This window comes from Chaetodon auriga, chromosome 22 (genome assembly GCF_051107435.1).
Source record: "Chaetodon auriga isolate fChaAug3 chromosome 22, fChaAug3.hap1, whole genome shotgun sequence".
Taxonomy (NCBI): Eukaryota; Metazoa; Chordata; class Actinopteri; order Chaetodontiformes; family Chaetodontidae; genus Chaetodon; species Chaetodon auriga.
This window is the reverse complement of record NC_135095.1, coordinates 12,150,347-12,175,000: the sequence shown is the minus strand read 5'-3', so window position 1 is coordinate 12,175,000 and position 24,654 is coordinate 12,150,347. Positions and strand designations below refer to the sequence as shown.

At 42.5% G+C, this 24,654-nt stretch overlaps 1 protein-coding gene across 2 annotated transcripts in view; it reads left to right on the top strand.

The window, feature by feature from the left end:
* Positions 1-10,088: 10,088 nt before the first annotated feature.
* plxna4 (plexin A4) overlaps positions 10,089-24,654 on the top strand; it is a 227,147-nt gene continuing 212,581 nt past the window's right edge. Inside the window, exon 1 of one of the 2 annotated variants that reach the window (XM_076722299.1) lies at positions 10,089-10,584. The gene's annotated coding sequence lies outside the window, so the exon portion shown is untranslated. The remainder of the gene's footprint in view (positions 10,585-24,654) is intronic. The other variant, XM_076722300.1, reaches the window with a different exon arrangement.

Below are 24,654 nucleotides of genomic sequence, written 5' to 3'. Positions count from 1 at the left end.
TTGCCTGTTTGTGTGCATGTGTGTGTTTACGTGCAAGGACAAGTGCATGCTCTTCGCAAGATGTCAGGGCTGGTGTGTGCACTGTGGCATGTGAACTTTGGAAATAGCAACAATATTGACGAGTACACAGTATTTCCATTGCAGCAGGGCTGTAGTGTGAAGCTCATGCCGCTTGGCTTAGCTGCTCTATTGTGGGCCTGCAAAGACCATGACGGATGCACAGACGGACCTGTGAATCTCTATGAATCTGTCTCAAACAACCATCTCAAATCAAGCACAATTCATATGGTGTTTGGCATGAATCAGTCTTTTTGTTATTCTGGAATATAACACAACATTAAGATGGACTAATGTGGAATTATGTTGTCTAAACTTAAAGTCCGAATACATCAACCCTGTCTCCTGCAAATTAAGTTTACATGCTTCTAATTTGATTTCCCAATTACGCTCTATTGAGAACTGTAATCACTGCCTGGGTTATGTTCACAGGCAACATTTTTCAACTGAATGAGGCACCACATTTATGCGCCACACAGAAGTCATAGGGAGGTGTTTGGGGTAGCTGGTGGCCATGCAAAGTGTGTGGTTACTGTGGTTAGTTATCGCAACAAAAGCACTTTGGTGAAGGCTGGAGGAAGATGGCTTCAGTTAAATATTAATAAGCACATTGTGTCTTGCACCTTGCAGACTTTTTCTTTATTAAACTGAGATCATGATACTTCACGAACTGTAACCAAGTGCTGCATGCCAAAACATTAAAAAAAAAAATTAATAATGCTGCATTTACAGCTGATATTGTATTGCAAGAGCTCATATTTTGGCAGTCTGTAAACATTTTACTGACACTGAACATTTTGCGACTTGCCAAATAAGTTAATTAACAACTCTTCCTCATTATGGTGGAATAATTAATTCGGGTGTCATAACATTCCCAAATTAGTCGCATATGAAAGTCGTTTGTAGGGGACAAGATTGTCATAAATTTGTCTTATAGATGAAAGATCAGCATTTTGTTTGCTTTCTTGACTGATCATAAACTGAAACTACTGGCTCAATCCACCACAGTGTTTTACAGTAATTGCTGATGTAAACAACTCTTTGACACCCTCAGAAAACATCAATAATCTAGATGCAGTTCTTGTGGCATGTTAGTGCCTGAATTAAGAGATCTGTCAATCATTGTGGGAGATGCAGTCGCTTCAGTCTTTCGTTTTGAATTTCACTGGTGCGGCTACCGTCTTGCTTATGTTTAGAAATTGTGCCTTAAAAAAACAATTGCCAGAGCAGTAATTCATCCAGCTGCAGGTGATACTGTAACGCTCTCAATATGTGTCGTTTTAATTAGAAAGAACACTAATGTAAAAATCTTAACCCTCACATATTGGCTGATAGCTGGTCACTTACTTTGGGGTCTTTCATTCGTCTGCTGCATGAACTCCAGCAAATGTTGCATGTGGGAGTTCACTTGTTTTAATTCCTGTGTAACACGAGTGGGAGGTGGGCTGATGGTTGCTTTGTGGTCACAGGACACAGTGGAAACAACAGTCGTAGAATATGCAAAAGAAAGCGGGAGAGGTCACCCAGTTTAAGCACACTAACAGGTGTAAAGTGTCCGTAAATGCTCAGGAAGTGTCGCGGTAATGCTACTTCAGAATTCGAGAGGTGGTTAAACAGCGTCTGCATGCATTCACTCTCCACACCAGCCCTGCATTGCAGAGGATATCTTTTATGTGTGTCTGCTTTTCTTGTACATTGATGACATTTCCGGGATTTATATGCATGTCCATGTGTTTGCATGCATGTCTCTTGTCTGTGTAGGTGTATCAAATATGGGCTTGTATTTTCATTGAATGCGGTGCCAGTATCATCAGACGCCCATGACTAAACTGCTGTGTGGTTTGGATGGTTCTGGCAGGTATTGTATACTAGTTTACATAATTCCTTCTGCACTGAAAGCTGTGATGAAGCTATTTTCTAACCCCTTATTTGTGTGACACAACTGTAGACCGAAATATCAGCCTCACCTTTTACCACTGTGCCTCTCGTTTACCTGCGAGTAAAATTGCTTTAAAAAAAAATCTAGTTATGGTTTCTTTTGAGCCGGAATTTAAAAGGAAAGGCTTGGTAATGCAGGAAAGGCTCAGCTTTTATGTCACAATTTATTCATTTGCTTCTACTCCATTCACTAAAGGCTTACACATGGTTTGAACAGTTTGTTCCTAAAGCAAATCATTGTGAAGTGATCAGAATGAGTTTTCCCCCCTGACCTTAATATAGACAGGAAGCTTGTACATATACAGTATACCATTTTGCTTTCTGTGCTTGCTGCTTTTTCTTGCATTTATATATATATTTTTGACTGTAGAAACATCACAAGCAACGCAGAGAGGGATTATAAAGTATTACTACAACTACAGTACAAACGATTCAATGAAGGATTATCAAAGGCAGGGTAGATCCAGGACGTGCGCATTAAAAGGGATTTCTTCAGTGACTGTGACTGCACGTGCAAACAACAAATGCTGCATCTTCCGCTTCCATTGATTTTTTTTTCTTTTTTTTAAATAAAGATGCTCTCCTGCATATTGTTTGACAAACAGACTTGGATTTGTTGTTTTGTTGCCTTTCTACTATGTGTTCTCATTCAGCTTTTGTAAATCAAAGATATGCTTTATCGGAATAGTATGTTTGTGCTCTTGTTATTCAGTGCAGACAGATTATAACAATATGATGTTTTGTCTCCATTCATATATTCATAGCTTTGGTGCAAAAATATTGTCAAATATGGAAGCATTGTAGTGTTTTGTCGACATGCCAGAGCATTCTCAGTTATTGTTTGTTAACAAAGTGCAGCAGAGCCTCTCTCAAAACCTGCATGCAAAATGAATACGATATAGTCTGTCACTCATTGCTTATGGTAACACATACAGCACTTTCTGGCAGGGTGCGATGACACTGCGTGTTTATGACATGTATTCATGCATGCATAATTACACCATTTACAGCTCTTCCATCAGACTTGGAAGACAATGATCAATTTAAAATGTAAATGTGTTCCCTCCGTGTTCAATCAATTAGCAGTGAAAATAACATTTGTGAGCAATTTAATGTTTTCCCTCCATATTCCTCCCTCTTCATCTTATTACTGGTGCTCATCATATATCATCATGCACGGGCTGAATTAAGATCAAATGCCATGGATGAAGCAGAAAGCAAGTATTTTAAACTATATTCGGACTGCTTGATGTACAGCATCAACGCCGTGATCAGTGGAGAGGGTGAGATGCAGGCACAAGGATGGAGGAATTGTGGGAAGGGAGGATTAATCATTCAGTTTCTCCATCCATGTGTTTCAAGCATCAAAGCTGCGTGCATCTGGGTCTGTGATTTGCTTGTACTGTCATGTCCTTAAGAAACTTTCCTGTCTTCGAATATTCAACATGATGTATTCAGACACATGTCAGAGTGATTTTAAGTGACACGTGTTTGTGTATGCAGTAGTGTAGCCGCTTTTTGAAGATGGTTTTACTGCAGGTCACAGGACCCAAAATAAGCTCATTACATGCACAAAAACATCCTTAGAAATCATTCAGTTAAGCCAGGAATATCAGGACAGATAAATATCACATGGCAAGACAATCTGAGGACAGGGACCTTCAAAATAAAGCTATTACGGATATAAACACACATAAATGGATGCATTCCAAAGGGGAAGCGGAAAGAGGAATACTGATAGTGTGTAATCTGGACCGGTGCCTGTCGATATTGTGCTGAAAGCTCCTGGTCAAGTTGGTGAAAGATGCTATCGATAGCTTATATGCACAAACCCCAGCAACAGATTCCCAGAATCATCATCGTGTGTGTGTGTGTGTGTGTGTGTGTGTGTGTGTGTGTGTGTGTGTGTGTGTGTGTGTGTGTGTGTGTGTGTGCATGTGCGTGTGTGTGTGACAAAAAAAAGCGAGCACAAATGAATGAAATACAGGTGACCTCTCACATTGGACATTCTGGCGTGCCCCTTATCAGTCTACGCTGCCATGTGAAAGAGACAAAGACACTGTTATCATTTAGCTGGCAGCAAAAGGGACCTGGGGCCCTGACACACCACGCCAACAGTGGACTGCTGGGTGCCACTGGGCCATCACCGAGCATCTGTTCCCCCTTATTTTTCACCTCCTCTTCTCGTCTTGTTTTTCCACATGCAAAAGACACCAGTTGACGATACCAGCACAAAGCAAAGCACAGAAAAATATGACAGAGCTGATTCTAACATTTTACCTCCCATATTTTAAGTGAGAGTTTTGAGCAAGTGAAAATACTGTTTATTCAAATGCACAGTGATGTGAAAATTGTAGCTTAGCTGGTTTGCTGCCTCTCTGCAATGTTCTTTGGATTGCAAATACGGACCACTGACGAGTCATTTCCTGTAACACAGACACAGAACGTACCTACACGTTGGCTATCAAATCGTTTGTAGGCTTCGCACCAGAAGGCTGAAATAGGAGGAAAGATATTAGACATCCCTACTGGTCAGTTTTGAATGATTCTGCAAAACCCTTGATTATGTTCAATGACTTTTTTTTTTAAATTAAAATACAAGGAACAATATCAGTATCTGTGTCCTCACTTTGAGTTTGAATCCATTCTCTAACTTTATTTTTGGTTGACTTGGATACTTACATGTATTCCATGAGTCCCCAGTTTCCAACCCCCGACCATCTGCACTGCCCATCCGAATGGAAGAGTTCAATTCTGGGGGGACAGACGCACGGTGGGGGTGGCTTGGTCTGGATCTCCATGGACATGAGCTTGGATCTCTGGAGAGATGGCTGGCAAAATACTGACTCACCTGGCCTTGGAGTGTGTTGGTACAGACACACACACACACACACAAATACACACAGCTATATGGACAGACAGACAGGCAGCTGCTAGCCTGATGGGGAGGCTGATGGAGATGATACATGCATGAATAACCACCCAGGACATGATGGAATAAAAACTGAAACACACATTTACACAAAAAGCAGTAAGTCATCAATATGCAAACTAACTAATTATATGACTGAGTGACATATTCAACACACCCGTCCATCCACCCCCATGCACCTGCCATGCAAAGACACACACACACATACAAGATATACAGAAATGTCAGCTTCAATATAATTTACTATCCAGTCGCTCACAAAACAGACAGAAAATTGAAAACCTATTTACAATCCAAATCAATGGGATATCAGAGTGTCATTCATTGCGTCCATACAGCACATAAAACTTCATTAGCTCAGCGACACGCTAATAGATTTTCAACGAAAATGAGATATCATGGATGAAACTGACATATCCAGTGTTTCAGTGTGATTTAAACCAGGAGGCAATAAGCCTTTGAGAGAGTGAAGGGACTGGGCAGACACTTTTATGAAGATGGACACACTAAATCCAGCATCACCATTGGCAGCTCATAAATATTATCATCCTCAGGATAGAAATGACTTGTAAATTGACCATAAAGCGGATATACACACGCTTTGTATGCGTGATTTAGCAGCCTGCTGTATTGAGGGATATACAGTGACAGATGTGTGATGAATGTCTATTATGTGGGTGATACAGTGTATGTGTAGGGTGTGTGTGTTGGGCCTTGCAGGGGAAAGGGGAAGACCCCCGGGAACAGTGTACCACTGTTGGGTGATCTCCGTATCCCCACAGGCTTAAGATAAACCATGTACAGCTGTGTTTAAAGGGGTTCACCGAGTTAATTCAAAAGGACACAGGGACCCGATGCAGGCTTAGGCGCAGCTACACACATGCACACGCATGCACAGTTTTTCGGCAAGATGAGGAGAGCTACTGAAATAACCCCATGCCAGCTGGCAACAGCATCCACACAGGCACACAGATACACACGCGCACCTCCCTCCAACCCACTTGACTGCATTAAAAAGGAGGCTTCATCAAAGCTATTCATGTTGCCTCCATAAGTCATCATCTCATTTGCAAGACAAATGGGGAAGTCAGATTGGTCAGTGCATTTTAATAAAGAGCCAAGCACCGAGCTTGCATCCTCTTCTCCTCCTCTGCCCTCGCAGACGTAGGCTTTCACCGAGCAGAGCCAGATTTACTGAGCTCTTAATATACCAACATTCTAATTTATACTTTAACACATGTATAACAACAAGCTGGCAGGCCCTGTTGCTATTTGTCACTATGCTTCTTATTCAATAAAACGAAATGTATCAGTGTCAGGAGAATCTTGTTGTGGGACTGAACCAATGTCTCGGCTTAATGTGCAGTAAATCTAAATCTAGGCTTTCACTTTGTCCAAAAAGTACGCCCCAAACACCAGGAATAACTACAAGACTTAACTTGTAATCTCATCTTTTAAGAGAACTTCGAAAAAATGTTGAGGAAAAAATGGAAATTTGAACATGTACAATGCCATGACAACTGGACAAACTTCATCTGCTGCGGAAGCTCCTGTTACACCGATAAAAGCTCCAAAACAGCTCCTGATGGATGTTGTTTTGCCACCTACTGTTTCCAAGGTAAAGAGTGAGGGTAACAAACATCCCTGAAAACAAGTTCGAGAGCAAACAAACATTGTTTAGAGATTCATCTCCAAGCAATAAATAAATGTGGACTAGTTTTGCATCCCTCATGTGTGTAGTCTTGAATGACCATAAAGTAGTTTACCTTACCTGAAAGGTCCCTGGCACCATTATTAATATAAGGTATTTTTACCATGTGAGAGAACAATGGACATTAAAATATTTCCCTGACATGCATATAAATTTTCTACTTATCTGATCTATATATTTTAAACCAACTGTGCTAAAAAAAAACAAAAAAAACAATCTTGTGTGTTTAGGCTGTCAAGACAAACCTATGTGTCCTTGGACTGAATTCATGTATGCTCATGCAGCACACAGATAGGATGGATGCCGATGATAAAACACAATTACACAAGCCCATTATCATTTGGTCCAAGCATGTTTGATTTACCGGTGGACCAGTCACCTTAACATTAATTTCATTAAGGTCATGCAATCCTGACCCTTCATGGAATGACTGTTGTCACTGTAGATTGCAGCGCTATTGATTTGCTGTGCTTTGAAAGCTATCTGATATTGAGATCAACAGACTGTTGATTTAGCGCTGCGCTTGTGCTGAATAATTAAATGAAGCCAATTGGTCTGGTGATATCTATGCATTTTCATCCTCCAAATGACTCCGAGGGATACCCTCAGAGTCTGTCACACGGGCCAAAGTATAATAAATGAGCACAGACCTGACACACTGAAATCAATGACCTGTCAAAGAGAGAAATTTGGGCAAGTAGCGACCACCCCCAAATGCACAGCTATTGTTGATTTATTATGTGAATTGATTTACAAGAGGTCAGTCTTCCTCAGAGGTGACATTGGACTGTAAGACCTAAAAACCCTTTTGTTCGCTTTCATGTGTTTATTTGTTTACAAAAAAAAACCATCTTTCATCATCTTTGTATTGATTTTTAAACTCCCACCCTGTCAAGATGCAGCGTGCCCCTCCAGTTCATCTTTGCAAATTTAGGTCAGGCAAAGTTTCATACCCACAGAGGTTCATTTCAAATTCTGATATAAGTCCAGCAGGTTCAGGGTAAATTATTAGGGAAACGTACAGAGATATACAGGACACAATATCTCATTTGAAGTAACACTGAAGCCATTAATAGCCATAACAGCTTGGTACAAGCAGATACAGAATACGTGAGACTGCACACAGCGTGGTTTATTAAATAATTTAAGACACCTGCGGGCAAAGTAAAACTTCCAAAGTTGAGAATGTCTACAGGCTCATTTATACATTTTTATCAGGCCTGTTAGAATAAAATATTCCTCCACATATCAACAGGCTATATGATTGAGCTATAGCATGGAAAAAGCATAGTGGCTGGTCGTTTTACAGTACGGACATTTGTTTTACAGTACCTTCAGAAACGCTTAGTTTCTGAAGAAAAAAAAAAAAAGACAGGAGGGCGAGACGACAGTCACGTGACTCCAGAGTAGCTCTAATTGGTGCTGACACTTCCTGTTCCTGTAACATCATTAAATTCGTTAAAACTCACCTGTTGTTTACTTTAAAGCCTTAACTGGAGTTTAAATTTGTGCCAACCATGCATTTGAACACCGGAGTTTACTTATTTGATAGACAGCTGTGGAAAATATTCGAGGTAAGCACGGTTTTTCAAATGTTTGGGTGGTGGCTTTTGAAATGTTTGCCAGCCGTTGCAGGCGCCATGTTGGTAAAGTTAGCTTAAGTGCTAACTAAATTGGCTACGCTTGTGTTAGCTGTTTTGCTGCTATTTTTTTTTTGCCTTTAAAATGGTAGTATACATGCCATTTCCAGGCTTTTGGTTCTCCTTCTACACCCTAGAGAGCAGTGACCCCACATATATGTGACCAATATTTCTGAAATATTGCTAAACAGCCTATTTTGTTTCATTTTGACCATAACACGTGTCTTTTCGTATAAATTATGCGAACTATTACCAACATGAATGCTCAAAGAGGCAGCAGGTCGTTGAAGGCTAAGTTATTTGGGCTGACTTTTTTGTGATATTTGTATAATATGCATCATAGTATGGCTTTGTACAGTTTAATGTTTAAACCCGTCCGTTCAAATCCCAAAAAGTGAATTGCCATAATGGTCACAGAGCCGGTGGAGCACTTTGCCTCAGTTTGTATTTATCAGTGTCAGTGGCTGTAAAGTTTCTTCGGCCTGTAGGTGGGGCTCTGATGCAGTGTTTCAAAGCGAGGAAACCCTCTGGAAGTGACAGCAGGGAGGGAGGGAGGGAGGGAGGGAGGGAGAGGATGCTGCAGCGGCCACGGATGCCCGTCCAAAAGACCCCCCGAGTGCACGCTGCCTGTCTGAGGTTTAGGGATACTGGATAAACGGTCAGGGGGCGCATGCTCATTGTTTCATTAAGTTATTTGTTTTCCCAGTTACTTGCTTTCCTTGAGCCCAGTGCCAAATCCCCAAACCCTCAGTCATATCATTGACTGTTTAAAATGCTAATATTTTTGGGGGGCTTGATCGGGAAGTTATCTCATGAGATGTGAATAAATAGCTCAACATTGGCTCGATATAGTGTGCAATATTTAGTAGATGTTTTGAGTTGTCTTTATGTGAAGGGAAGGAGTAGGCTTAATATTATGTTTTATTAAAAGGGCATTATTCCTGTACCCCCACATCGCTTATTTCGCTAAAGACATGATTACATAATTAGCTCTTTTAGAATATTAATTGCTTAAAATGTATGGGGGGAGGATGCACTCCTGAAGCATGTTAAAAGATCATCAAAGAACAAAAATGCAGACTCTAATCCCCTACAACTATGCAAGTGTCGTAATTATGTTGCTGTGTTGCCTAATCTCTATCTTTAAATGATCCTGCGATTAGATATTCAAATCCGATGATCTGATCATTTCACCCTGGCATTGTAGGGTATTTGTGTAAATTCCCCTTTGGCATTGCCAAATCCCATTCTCAACGGGATGGATGCATTACATAAACCTTGCATAAACCCCCTATTTTAACAAAGCATAAGCTCTGTTTAATCTCACATCGTCTGTCATATTGTTTGTTTTATTAGGTGAAAAATATCCGTCAAAGGGTGAAACTGTTAAACCTGAAAATCAACTTTTTTAATTCTTCATAAAAGTGGTGTACGCGATTGCTTAGTGGGATTGTCTCCCTTCAGATGACACTTTGGCACTTTGTCTTCAAAGATATGAGATCATAAACATGATCATGGTCATAAATGGTGTGTTGTTTTGTGTGGAGCTCAGGGTATGTGCCATAGAATTGAAATGTAATCCAAAAGCAGCCCCCTCCAGACCCGACATGTTACTGCGGGCGCGTCAGGATCCTTGAAGGAAAAAAAAAAAAAACACAAAAAAACAGTCGCTTTGTGCAACGGGCAAAGCGCCATCTACTCAGTCCCTCCCGAGCCTCAAGATCCGCCGCGAAGCTGCAAACTCCGAGCCAGCGCACCTCTCTCTCTCTCTCTCCCTCTCTCTCCCCGTCCCTCCCGCACTCCCTCTCTTCCCTTCGCACTCCGCTGCAGCACCCTCGGCACCTCAGTTGAGCAGGAGCACCGCACTGAGTCACATCTATATACACACACGCTCTATACACGCACACACACACACACGTACACGCACACACACGCACACAAGCACAGCCTCCTGCGGTATCCCATACGGCGCAGCGGCTTTTCCAACGGCATACCAAGTGCGTCCTCGCCGGGGGATGGGAGGTGCTGCTCCCGGGTCTCAGAGAGCTCAGAGCGGCATAGTAGAGTCCTGCTGATCGGGGATGCTGCTGGAAGTCTGCTGCTATTTCTTTTTCCCGTGCAGGAATCGCCTTCCATCTACACCTCTACCGGGGATTTAAAGTGGACAAGACGTTTGATCAGGATATAAGATTATTCTAAGCGTTTCTCATTTTTGGGGGGAGTAAAAGGAGTTGGGGATTGCTCTGGACGTGCCTCTTATCCGCAGTGTCGATGCGGCTGTGAAGTGATATCTGCATAGATTACAGGTAAGGAAAGAGGCTCGTCACGGCGTTAGTTTCCACAAACAGGACTGCTTTTAGATTGTCTTGGTGCCATTATAGCCAGGTTTTGGGTGTGAGGTTGCCACTGCACCAGCCAGGTGACGGAGGCGTGTTGCACCTGTTCTAGCTGCGCCAAGCCCGCTCTGCGCACTCCGGAGATCGGGCGGGTTCCATTCCGAACCTGTCCATTTGGATCGTATCACTAACCCCAGGGAGAATTGCAGAAACATGTAATGACCTCCTTTTTCTCTCAACTTGGGACCCTGTGCTGACTGGATTCCCTCCGTTTGGCGCTTCATATCACCCATGCCCTTCATCCCCTGTAAGCCAGAGCGAGCTGCATGTCCAAAATGTGCTCGTTCCTCGTGCAGCGTTAAACTCTGAAGGTTAAAAACTGAAAGATTTGTCGGGGATTCCGCGTCGGTTTTACGCAGTGCCTTCGGGGATAAACCTAGTGCGTAGGACTAGCGTTTAGTGGCATGTAGACTCGTGGACCGCATTTGGGATTTCGGTCGTGGCTCGGCTGTAAATAATGGAAATGGTCAAAACTAAAAGAGATTCTGTTACACATGGTTTTGTGCAGGATGCTTCACAGCTGTGATTCTGTGACGGGTTAAAATTAAAAGGCAGATCGGAAAACATCGTGAATTAGAGTGATGAACACAGCGTGGTTCTCTTGGAAAACTTCGTTAATCCATGCAGCTTTGGAGCATGTTCTGCATTTGTAGGGATCCACGTTGGATCTGATGTAGCCTGAAACTATCCAAGCATGGCACCATGAAGAACCTTCCGAAACGTTTTTATTTGTATTTCTTTGGTAGTATCGGGGGTTCACAGTTGCTCAATCCCCGTGAATCATTTTAACACACTTCTGCCTTTAAACATCTCCTTGTTGCCAGTGTATGACTATATTTTTTTTAGAAACTCAATGTAGCCGCGCATTTGTAATTTTGAGAGTAGCTGTGCCAACTGTGACTTGTAATTCTTTGAAAACCCGCGTTGCGTTGTGCAAAATGAGCCGTAACAGACGCATGTCTTCCCGTGTGGGTTCAGGATCGCTGGGATACGCCAGTCTCCTCTCAGAGCTTTTGAACTTGACCGCAGGGCTTGACTTAAGGGATACCCAAGTTAACAGAATGCACTGTACTGTAATAACTCTACTGGGACATACTCTCGGTGGTATGCAGCAGGCTACTGAGTTTAATGTGACTTTAGGTAAAGTCACATTAAACACAGTCACTCACTGTTATGACCTGAGTCATGGAATTGCTGTCCTTTACGGTCACCTGCTGTGTGTACTTTAAGGTTAAACTTGTTCTTTTTGCGGATTATTGAAAAGTATTTGAAGGATTTTTGCTTTCATACAGTAGGTACGAGGACAGGAGAGTGTTTGCGCCGGAGTACTTCACTATTTTTATAAATGTCAGTCATGTTCTTCTGCATTCAGTAGATTATTATGAACCCAGTTGCGGTGATCTGTTAGTGTTCGATTCACTCACTTGGCTAGATTTCTACGGCACTGCCAAATTATCGTTAAACAAATCTAGTGTCTTTCATTTATTGAGATAATTTAGAGGTATAACATTCACGTCGGTCACCCTTCTCTTGATTGCTCTGCACTTTACCCTGTGTTGGAGTCGCGCCACATGGAGTAAGCCAAGATACATGATGATGAGTAATTTTTCCTGAGTTTTGTAGATCGGTCAGTGATGTCTTAAAATGAAGCCTTTGTTCCGTATACAGTATCTTACTTTGTTATCAACACATTGGTTTTTACCAACATCCTAGTTGTACAGAAGGTTAATCACCCCCTTTGGCACAGCCTGCCTGTGTGTCATTTCCTGGTATCAGTGTCATCTATGCTTGAATGGGATGGTTTGTTGGAGCTTGAGCTGATTTCTAGACATTTAAGCAAAGGAAGTAACAGTGCAGGCTCTTCAGCACATGCTGAATCCATGTAATGTGACGTCGCTCCCCGATTCCAAATGCGACTTTTTGTCTCTCTCCTGCTCCGTCGCTCCCTCCTTCCTCACCTCCCTTCCTCCCATCCTCTTGTGCACCTCATGCACAGAAAGCAGCTGCTCCAGCCTATGCAAAATGCAGATCCCTAGTACAGCAGTCACACTGAGTACTCTGAGCCCCTCTGCCGGTTTCTCCCTCCCTCTATCCACCTGCACTCCAGGCTCAATGCATCAATTCAGTGTTGCCCCTCCAAACGCTGTTTGATATAACTCTAAACTTAATGTACAGCATTGTGTTGTTGTTGCACAGATGTCTTGCGAGCACCGTGATGATACATTTTGAGTTGTGTGGGTTTATTTATTTATTTATTTGACTAATGATTCCAACAAAAGGTTTGCACACTTGTGTTCAGTGCACTGCTGCACACTGAACAGAGCGTGGCTGAAGGGACGAGACTGTATCCTGGACAAACCATGAGGGGCAGTGTGGCTTCACAAGCTGGTGCAGTGGATGGAGTGATCCCATAAACTCGGCTTTTGTTGGCACCAATTTTGACTTTGTTTCAACACTACAGTAACATTATGTGTGGTGCGTTTTTTGGGTAATTAATCAAAAGATCCACATGTTAATTAACATGTATAACAATTTTCAGTTTGATTATTAGGAAATAATCTCTCCATAGCATAGATTTTATAGCATTTACACTTGTGCTTTGGTGTGATGGGGCAAGTCATGTGGTATTATTGGGTTTTCTGCCTTTTTTTTTTTTTTTTTGAGATCTGCCTTGGCACCCAAGTCATTCTGATGGCACTTCAGGCAGATATGGCTGGTTGATGTGTAGTTTATTAGTTGTTGTTTAATTGTGTGAAACTTGCAGCTTCTCTTAGGTAAAGGCAAGTAGCTCACTTACAGGCCAAAGTTTGCTTTAGTCCAGGCTGACGTTCCTCTGCTTGTCTGTGTCAGTGCGATGGTGGCTGACTGTGTGACTGTGTGAGTTTGCGTGTCTGTTTTTCAATATCAATGTGCATCTTGGCTCATTCCTGAATATTTCCATTTGTGTGCTCGTCCTCTTAGATGTATATACTTGTGTGTGTTGGTGTGTGTGCTCTGCTGTTGTCAAGGTCTCAGGGCAAAGTCATTTAGTCCCTGAGCAGTTTGATAATCCTATCCCATCTGTGTCTTGCCTCCTTGTCCTTTCACCAAATTCCAGCTCAGTTCCTAACTCTTACACACTGTAAGAGCACTACTCAGACCCCCCCCCGTCTGCTGTCCATCAATGCCTGCCTATAGGAATTGGAGCAGCAGCCTTTATCGGCCTGTAAGCACCTCACATTGACATACTACCCCCTGTCTGTCGGCCAATGTTACGGCTACAAGGCTGGAGTTTGGACCTGCAGAGCACGGCCCTGTCAATATTATGGCTTGCTAATGGATAAACTCTCACTCCAACCTTGGCAGTAAAGACATTCATTACATTTTAGGGGTGGTGCACTTGCACGAATAAGCTCCATAGAAAATCTTTGCAATGTCTCCACGTCAACTCGGAAACTATGAATGAGTATGAATGGGGAATCATAGAAAGATTCACCATAGTGATATAAATGCCTGGTAGCAGTGTAGGCAAGACTCAGCAAGAAGTGTGCATGTGTGTGGGTGTGAATGATGCATCTGTGACTGGCCTGGCGAGGCCCTATACGAATTTCCTGGTCACAGAGATGTATCGTCATGTCAGACTGAATGATGCGTCTGTGGTTTGGACTTGAATGGAGCTCTCTGTTTGTTCTCATTCTCTTTCTGTTGCTCTCTTTCTCACTTGATGTCTCTCTCTCTTTCTCTCTCGCTCACTTTCCGCCTCTCTCTCTCTCTCACGCACACACACCCTCTTAAACCCCTCTGGGCTGCGACAGGACTACCAGACGCAGGCTAGTGTCCAATTAGCCCCCCCTCTCCCATGCCACCAAACACCACAGAGAAGATTGCAAATTGTGTTTTTGTGTCACCAACTGTTCTTCCCACCTTAATCTGTCTCCCATATTTTCAGATGCTTAGACACATGACTCTTTAACAATGGCTGCAGGGCCACAATTAAATCTAGCATGTGCCTGTTTATTTGCAAAGTCCTAACATTTTTTTTTTCTGTAGGATGAGAGCTTTAGCAATTTTTAGTGTAACTCGCCTCCTAAAAGCTCTATTTTTTTGTTATCTCGTCTGTATGGACTTGACCTTAGAGTAGCTTCAAATCTGATGTGTGATGTACAGGCAAGATTCAAAGTCTATTACATTTTAGTTGACACTATATTAGAAAGATGGTATCAATGAGTGACGGCTTGATGGTTTTGATCTACATTCCAATGCAGGGGGAGGATTCTCTGCTACATTAAGAGAGTAATTGCTTACAAGTATGTAATTAACCCTTTTGTAATGCACCACAGAGCTGCATATTGATGTTTGCCATAGCAATGACAGCCGAGATCTGAAGAGAGGATCTCCAAACAATAGGCGTTGTGAATTCTATGGGGAGAGATCAATATGCGTCACAATGTCCAATTTAATGAGAACCTTTGTTCTCCTATGAATAGTTTACTCAGCACATGTGTGAGGCCTACAGAGAGCATATATGTATATGTGTGTGTATGTGCACACTTATCTTGCTGTTCAGAACTTCCTTTTTCTCCTTGGCAGCCAGGGTCCTATTAAGCTGTCACGAGCCTTTATAATGGGGCCCAATGCATGTACATGCTACTATATCACAGTCGCACCAATTTTATTTTCTCCCTCCAGCCTTTTCTCATGCTTGCTTTCATCTTTTTTCTCAATCCCTCTCTCTCGCTGACTGTTTCTGCCTCCAGCTCTCTCGTCCCATATCTTTCTGCCTCACTCTAAGCTGCCAAGCACATAACTTTATCTGTGTGTGTTTGTGTGTCCCGACTGTCGTGACATTGGAATGACCTATGAGGCGGGATATAAAGTGAGAAGGAGACATGGGATGTTGCTGTGTTAGATGGGAATCAGGGAGATGTGGAAAGGCACCAACGTATCAGTGGGTTTGCCAGACTGCTCCTTTTGATAAGACCATATTAAGCGTTTCTCCCAGGTCTCTATGATTCATATGGAGCCGTGAGTCTGATATATAAACAGCTCTCTTTGATGCAGTGGCAGGTGACACGCTGCGCATATTGGCTCTTAACGTTTGTGTGTGCCAAGCCGAGCATGACAAGCAGTAAATTAGTTTTGTTTCAGATGCATGAAATGATGAGAAAATTGCAGACGGTCTTAGGGCATTTTCTTTCCCCTCCCGCTCTCTCTCATTTGCTCCTGTGCCGACGCCTTAAGTCCACGCAAGGATTAGGCCCCTAATTCTGTTTTCATCCTGTCTGTCGCAAAGAAGCATGGGCACGCATGCTTAAGTATGCATGCATGCTTGCACACACGTTTTATTAATCCATATCAGACGATACCTCAGAGCTCTCAATATTTATCATGTAACCTACAACCAACGTATGAATTCAGTTTTCCTTATGGCTCGTAATTTATCCCACAGGGTCTCTGTTCAGGCTGCCAGGTCCTGCAATGTTTGAGCTTCTTTTCTCATCAATCCATTCTTACAATATCAAGGGCTTCTTTAAGTGAGACTGCAGGAGCAAATCATGTTTTGATAGTATGTTCCTTTAAACATGCACTTCTAATGTGTTGTACTACATTATTATTATGGCCTCCACAGTTCAACTAGTTGAGCATTAGGATCTTCAGTGCCCTCAAAGTGGTGTTAGTAGTAGTTAGGTACTTCCTGAACAACTGATTTCCCTCATGTTTCACAGGAAGTTTAAGCTTAGACTAGGCTAAAAGTAAGAAAACATACAAGTATGAGCACAATTTAATCTATAAGGTTACTTTTTTCCTGAAACAATATTGAGTATAAGGGCTATTTGCAATGATTTCACATTCTTCAATAACCAAATTGTATTGTAACTGCCGCTGAAATTTGTAATGTTTTAATGTGTCCATTAATAAGATAATTTAAATGTGTACATGAATAAGATACGTGTAACTGATTAACCAAGTATTTCTGGTCCTGGCTATTCAGGGTAATGTCAGTTTGTTGACAGTCCTGTTTGTGTTCTTGGTAGTTCAATCTGGTCCCAGCCCTGCTTTAACCTTATTGGTTGTAGGAGCTCTGGGGTGACATTTATGAGCGCTGTCTTTCAGAAAAGTTGTACTTGCTTCAACTTGAGCAGAGGATTAGTGCTAACGGCGCTCGGTGCTAAAGAGGTGAGTGGCTTTTGAGAGCATGCAAAACACCACCACCCTGGAAGTAACAACAGAACACCAGCGTTAAGCTTTTGGTAGCTGCGTGCATGAAGCTTTTGTGAGACTGCCTACAAGTTTTGCTGTGGGAAAAAAGACTGCGTGACCAGTACTAAAATTGCCATGCAAAATGATATGTTATTTAGAATAGTTTGTCCTTACTGAAGTGTAGTGCTGCTGTGATTGACAAGACCCCTGTTGGAATGGCCCTGTTGAGTAGTGTTGGCTGAGAATGTGATACTGTTTGATTACTATATTTTTCCAATATAATATTGTTTCTTAGCAGGAGGGATCGTCTGTTGGGAGGATTTCAAGTTAATGATATGTCTCACCACCCCTGTGTCACCCCCACATACTCTCTGTATCTGTCTCTGTTCTTGTCCCCTCTCTCTCTCTCTCACTTCCTGTCTGGCTTGAGTGTCAGTGGTGTCAGGGGGCATCAGTATGCAGCGTTACCACAGTAATTGTGAAACAGCAGGCTCAGTGAGGACCCCTGCCGTGCTATAGCCAGAAGGCAGTGGTGAGGGGGGAGGTTCGGTTTTACTGTATTACCCTCTCTGCAACACCCCACCGTCTCCTGTCTCCCCCCTCCCCTCAGGATATATCATACTCTAGCAGCATAATGTTGGGATGTTACAGAGAGACTTAACAAGGCTTACATTGGGTTTTCGTGTTATTCTTCTCTCTGTGTGCTACTCCCTTTTGAGTTTGGGATTTTGCCTTTCTTGAGGTTTTTTTTCCCTCCTGTTGATGGGATTTGGAATGGCTTGTTTCTGTGCAAATGCAGTGATTGACTCTTAGCCAGGGCCCAGCTATCGCCAAGTGCTGGGGAGAAATTTGTTGCTCTCCTGGAATAAAAACGTGTTTCATTTGTTATTCTGGTGAAGCCTCGGACTTTCATCGCTGACGGGTATTGATTTTTGATTGCTGTGATTAAACTTGGAAGGGAAAGGGCGAATGTGCTGGCATGTGAAAGTTTTGCCATGTACCCTAGCAAACCTCTTTCCCCACACTGGTGAATCCGCAGGATTTGTTAATTCGCACTTCCTATCATCCCTCAACTCTGACACATATGTTTTATGTGTGTCATCCTTTCTCACTGCCTCCCCTGTTGTGAAGATTCTTGTACAGAGACTCACATCAATTGAACGCTGAAAGCTTATTGCCATCTCAAGCTTGCATTTCTGCTCAGCGTAGGGAGGACCTATTAGATCTTTCCACTATAGTGACATGCACCATCCTTACCTTACCTGCCACCCACGCAACTAACAGTGTTCCTATGGCAACATGATTTGTCAACTGAAAACCCCTCCACAGAAATTGTCCTCACTGCTGTGCCTGCCTTGAGAAATAGCAGGAGGCCCTGAAGAGACTTGATGGGTTGATACTGTGATGGACTTTTGACCTTTCATGTGACAGTAACTGGACCCAGAAGATTCATTATTAACACTTTTATCAGTGAGAGAAAGGCACCAGTACTTGGGGATGGAATTAAACAACCATTCATGTCAACATTCATTTGACAGTCTATGCAAGATGTCCACTAGTATCTATATGGGCAAAGTCTTTGGCTGTTGAAACCAAGCCTTACTGTACACACACGCAGCACAGGGAGTTGCTGTAGACATCAGCACTACTCCAATCCCCAGATGACAGGACTAGAAGAGGAAAGGTGAGCCACTTTGTTGTATTGCATCAAGCATCCTCCCTCTGACTCTTCTTTTCCTCTGTTGGCTCACAAAAAGGCCATCCTCTCTCTCTCTGAGCCTACAAATGTAACAGTGGAGAAAGCACAAGTCCTGACAGAGGTTTTCATCCCTCCCTCCACCCTCCCCTTTCTTTGTGTCCATCCGTTCTGCATTGTCATGGCAGTCCTTCCAGTTGAGCTTTGATTGGCTTGTTCTGGGCCCACCGGCAAATCTGGCAGCCGGATAGGTGTGTGTATGTGTGTGTGTGTTTGTGTGTGTGTGCGTGCATGCAAGAGGTTTTTCTCCATGTCTCCAGGAAAAGCAATGCAATGAGGTAAAGCTTGCAGGAAATCAAAGTATAAAAATGACCATGACCAACTGTGCAAAGACGAAAGCAGGGGAGGAGGAGAGGCAGGAAGAGAGAGAGAGGAGGGGTAAAACGCTGGATAACAATTTGCATCCTCTCACTTGCCACTGTGAACAACAGCTGGCTAGAAAGCTTGTCTGATGTGTTTATGCCATCGGCTTTGAGGGATGGAGTTAAAGGGAGAGGGAAAGTTTGTGGGGAGACAAACAGTGGGGCGGAGGGGAGAGGCTGTGGAAATGCATGTAATGGAGCATAAACCTGCCTGAACTCCGTTTACCCACCAGTTTGTTTGTTTGCTGATGTTCAAGGATGTTTTTCTTGTAAAATCAGAGTTGACTTTGCAGTGTTGATGGCAACGGGTCTTTTGCGTGTTTTTTAAAGCAAATGAAATCGCCCAGAAATTACACTGTAAGTTGTAACGATGACATTCAATAATGACCTTCTTTAAATTCATCACTGGTATTGTAGCATGTTCTTAGACACACCTAGAATATGTGCGCACCCTGTGTTTTGTTGCACCTTTTTAAAATCGACATATGTTTTGAATAGTCAACTACTGTCACAACGATGTGAAGCCAAGGAGGACTTGCGGCGACATAACCTAATTTACATTGACTGCTTGGTACATGAAAACACATACCTCTGCACAGGAATTTAGCCTCGGCCCCTGTGAATTTCTGTCTTGTAAATATCATTCACGTCAACATCTACATTGCTATTACGACAGGGGAGGTTCACATTTTTCTGAAAGCTCCGATATATCTGCCTTGGCCTCTAATCAAAGTCTAACAATCAATGGAATTAAACTGAAAAGTGCACATTATTTTTAATCCTCACATGGCCAACTGTGCAATCGTACAACCATCTTGATGACATAAATGCTTGCAAGTTGTTAACATGGGAATCTTTCCCAGTTCTACAATCCATCCCATATGACATGAACGCAGTATAAAGGCCTGTTCTCAACCTCCTCTTCTTCTTTGGCAGTCAGACAGCCCCGTTCCTCGTGAGTTAGTTTTCTGCTTTGTGAGAGACTACCCCAGCTCTTGGTCAGTGGTTACTGTTTAGATGGAAAGGGACACAAGCAAAGCACAAACAAAAAAAAAAAATGTAAAAGTGGTACAGTTGCCAACCTGCTCCATAGCAGAACTCATAACTCTCTCTCCCGTTGACAGCTCCGTTTTGTCTTCCTACATAGTGGCTCGCTCGCAAACCTCAGTTAGCCCACCCACCATTTCCAAAAGCCAACGGCAGCAGTTGTGGAACAAAGCTGTTTTGCAACACTACTCAAGTTTCTCGTGTGATGTCTGTACGTTTGCACATCTTTCAGCAAACAAGTAGAAAACAAGTTACGCCTTGTTTCTGTAGTGGGCACTGTGATGTTAGTATACAAGGCCAAAGGGATCCTGTAGCAGTGGGGGATTTTGTGCCTGTGATGCCGTACACTGCCTGTGGTTTGTAATCTGTGTGTGCATGTGTGTAAGTGATAGAAAGTGTGAATGAGTCTGTAGCTTCTTCCAGAGTGATGACAGAGTGGATTTATGAGTCTGTGAATCATTTAATCATGGCCCTCATCCCACTAGACCTCTCTTCCCTCCTCCTCTCAGATGCCTCTTTGTGCCCCAGGATATCACAGACCAAGTATGACTCTGACATGAGGCTTGTGGTGCAGGTTTATGGCTGAATAGACATTCTTCTTACACACGCATGCATAACCACACATTTAATCATTTTTGGAATATAATTAGTGACCCCAACAGCAGGTAATGTTTAAATGTTTGTTTTGTGTGTTAAGTATAGCTAACTAAGAAACAGAAACACCTTAAAATCACACAGTATTTTTTTAGTATGGCAGACAAAACGTGTAATAATGAGAATAAGACCTTATCTTAAACTCATTTGTGGAATCAGACCAATACATTATCAGGATGGTTGGTCAACAGATGGTTTGAGAAACATGCAATCCTCAGCCTCTGTGAGTATTAAATCATGCTTTTGGGATCATGCCTCTGAATGTACTGCTTAGATGCTTTCATCAGTTCAAGGGCATCACCTCCATTGACCTGCCAGATTAGACTCTTTTTTTATTGAGCAGCAATTGAGCTCTGACCCTTCCCTTTGCAGTCAAGTCCAGCAAGGTGTGCAGGAGAGATATATAGGTGTGTGCATTACCCTCTGCGACAGCACCGTCATGTCCAATGTGTAGGCTGCAGAATCTGTTTATCTATTAGTTTAAAGTCACTTTCATGGACATGAGCTGCATGAATGACTACCATGGTGCGTCATTTGGCTCATCGATTCAATATTAACATTGTAAACATTTTCACAGCAAGCCCAAGGGCAACTCTTCACTAGAGTTATGGACACCTAATGGTAGCTACTGGCATCATGCCAATATTAGTTTTTCTATATTAGAGATTTGTACTTTCCTCATTAGACAGTAGAAGAATGACATTAAAGGGGTGTTTTTACACAAGTGTTCACATTAGTTGCGTGTTTAATGATAATTGGAATGGAGTGTGAAGATGTTTATTTTGGGGAGAAGCCTAGATATCACATAATTATTTAAGCACCATTGTTTCTGATGTTAATGACAGTGTTGCTTTACTTTCTCAGCACTTTGTGTGAGCGTCAACCATTGACTTTCTGTTTTTTTTTTCCTTTTTTTTTTTCCTTTGACCTTTTATGGAAATGACACATCCACTTCTCCACTTGTGCTCATTTGTCATGCCAGCTGTTTCTTTTCTGTCTCTGCTCTTTCTCAGGCAGTAGTTATAATACAGCACCATTTGCTGAATGTGTTTAAAAATGGGATATCTCAGCAGCTGGAAGGGCACTTTTGACACATCCTGTCAAACTGCTCATTTTTTGGTTTTCTGAGACCATTACCGCAGGGCTGCAAGTCTCTGCAGGTATAGACATTCTGTCTTCACTAGCATGTCCCACATTCTCCATCTATCCCACATGGCCTATACTTAGGTAATTTACACTGGATGGGCAGTTGAACAGGATGACAAAGTATGACAGAGAGAGTCAGGAGAGTCGAAACTAAGGTCATGTTTTTCTTTCTAATTGAGGCAGTCGCAAAATTGAGAGCAAGGCAGAGTCTGAGAGGTACGTGAGAGGTGAGACATGTTTGTATTGTATGTATGACAGTGCATCAACGTCCCTGCTAGACTCTAGCGCTGTAACTGAACTGCTAGTAGCTGCATCTGTTGGGTGTTAACACAACAGAGGACCATGAACATCAGTAAAATCCAATGTAGCGTTCAGTGTTTCCAATGTGTCAAAGGATGTGTTGATTCAAGTCATTGGTAATTTTCTCCCTGAATTAATCTACTTATATAATTGTTAAATCATAATAGTAGTGATTTAGCCGTAGTTCAGAGGATTAGCAGAGAGTTTACTAAATTTAGTAGGCAGTTAAATGTGAATTTGAAGGGAAATAACAATTTAAAAGGGCATTACAGGCCAGTCGACTGACCTCATTCCAGATGTGCTTAGTGCACCAGGAGCTGAGATCTTTAAGACTCTTCCTCATCACCACTATGGATTATAAGGGAAAGCTGTAATCCATGTGCTTCAAGCAAACCAAATCAACTGCTGCACTGATGAGGCTCACAGATGTGCATGTTGCTCCTCTGTGTGTGTGTATGTGATGGAATGGGATAAGATGGGATGGATTAATAGGACTGTTTTTGTCCAGTTGTTTATTCTTTGTCCTTTGAGCTCAGCACACCACGCATGCACACACATTTGGTTAAACACTTGCACACCTGACATACAGTGATCATCTCCACAGGCTGGCACGTACCTGAAAGCCACATTTAAAAAAAAAAAAAAAAAAAAAGAGGAGAAAAAAAAAAAAAAAGAAACAAAGAAACTGAGTGAGGGATCAGAGAAAAATTAAAACAGCAGTTTAACGCTTTATTGTAATCACCACAAAGCCTGCTAAATTATCAAGCTTTCATGTCTTAGAAGTTAATCTCAGAGGTCAAGTCTGCTTTAGCTCTGTTCAGCAACAATAAGAGAGGAAGACGGGGAAAGCAGCGGATACAGTCAGTCACTGGAAAAAGGATTTAGAGGGAGAAACAGACAAATATGGAAAGATTACGAAGACTGAATAAAAAGTAACTGGCGTGAAACTGCCTGTGTGGTCAATGGTTGGTGATCAGTAGCTTCATTTGTCATGACGAAACATCTGAATTGGGGAAGGTCTGATCCTGTTTACAGCGATTCAGCCAGAAAACCTGATTTAGCCAGTGGGTGTGTTTAGAAGCAGTTATTTTGGCATGTGGAGATAATGTAATTTTCTTTTTTTTCCTTGGTGCCGCACAAGCTGTAACCAGTTGGAAATAAACACCATTTGGACAGTGCTGTCAACGTCTTGATGTCTGAAAGTGGAGGGAATGATTAAGTATGACTGGATGTTAATGACAGCAGGGTTATTTGGCAAAACTGAATGTAATATAACTGATTCGCATATGGCAGGTAGAACGGTTGAACTTTAAAATAATGGTATGCAATACCAGACTGGCCAGTTGTCACCAATCCAGCTATCTGAGTCAGTGTTGGACTGATATCCGATATTGGTATTGGCATCTCTAATTGTCTCTTGTGCAAGACTTTGACACCGATGTGGTTGCGGGGCTTTTGATGCTTCTGTGGGCTCCTTTGTTCTGTCTTTGTATTTAAATACAAGCCTTCCACATTTGTTTTTCATATATCCATTTCCATGATGCCAGTGGTTTAGTTTTGAGGCTATTCAAATGTTACAGTTAGAATTTACATGTGGTTTCTTTAAGGCACCAGTAGTCTCTGGGCTTGTCTCAACCAGCTTTCCAGCTCTTTGCACCCTTCCCTTAGGGGGTTGAGCTTTTATGTGTGTATGTTTATTCGTGTCTGCCAGAATGCCTGCATGTCCTCCTATAGAGTAGAAAATTTGGCATGTCATAACAGGAAAAGCACATACAGGTGTAATTAATAGCATTGATGATGGCTGAATTGCATGTGTGTGTTCCAGTTGGACGTACCTGTCTAACTGGCATCGCTTACTGGAACGCTAAAATGAAATAAAGTCCTTATTATTGTTGTTATTAGCCAGGCCTGTGCCTTTGACATGTCAAAATGTCGGCTTAACCATGACAGCTTGCAAACAGCTTTGATAAACATGGTGACAAGCCTGGCTGTTAATCAGCGTTTGTGGTCTTGGTTCTGCTGTAGCCTCAGGGTGAAGCTACTTTACCGTTATCTCTGTGTTTGGAGGGCCACCCCAAATTAGACACACTCTGAAATGAGGGGAAGTACCAAGGGAAGACATGACAGTTCTTTAGACTCTGGATTAAACATACGTCCTCCTCTCTCCTCCCCTTGTCTCAGGTTCCCTCCATCCTTGGTCAGGAGGCTTCACCAGCTCACTCCCCCCTTTCAAATATCCTCCACTGTTATGATTGGAGGCCTAAAGTGTGCTGTGTGCAAAATGAAGTGTTATAATTCCTGATTTATTACCTGCTTCAGTGGCACTGATATGCGTGGATATTGCTGAGCGAGAGGCGCAGGGAAAAGTGGATCGGGACAGGCAGGAGAGGGGAAGAGTGAAGAGCTGATGTGAAAGAAGAGCTTGAAGGATGTCACCTTTGCTGGAAATCAAGTCTTAGCACAACTCAGCGGGCCCGACTGCATAAAGATTAAAACCTCAGAGGTCACAGCATGTCTGTGTATGTGTGTGGATGC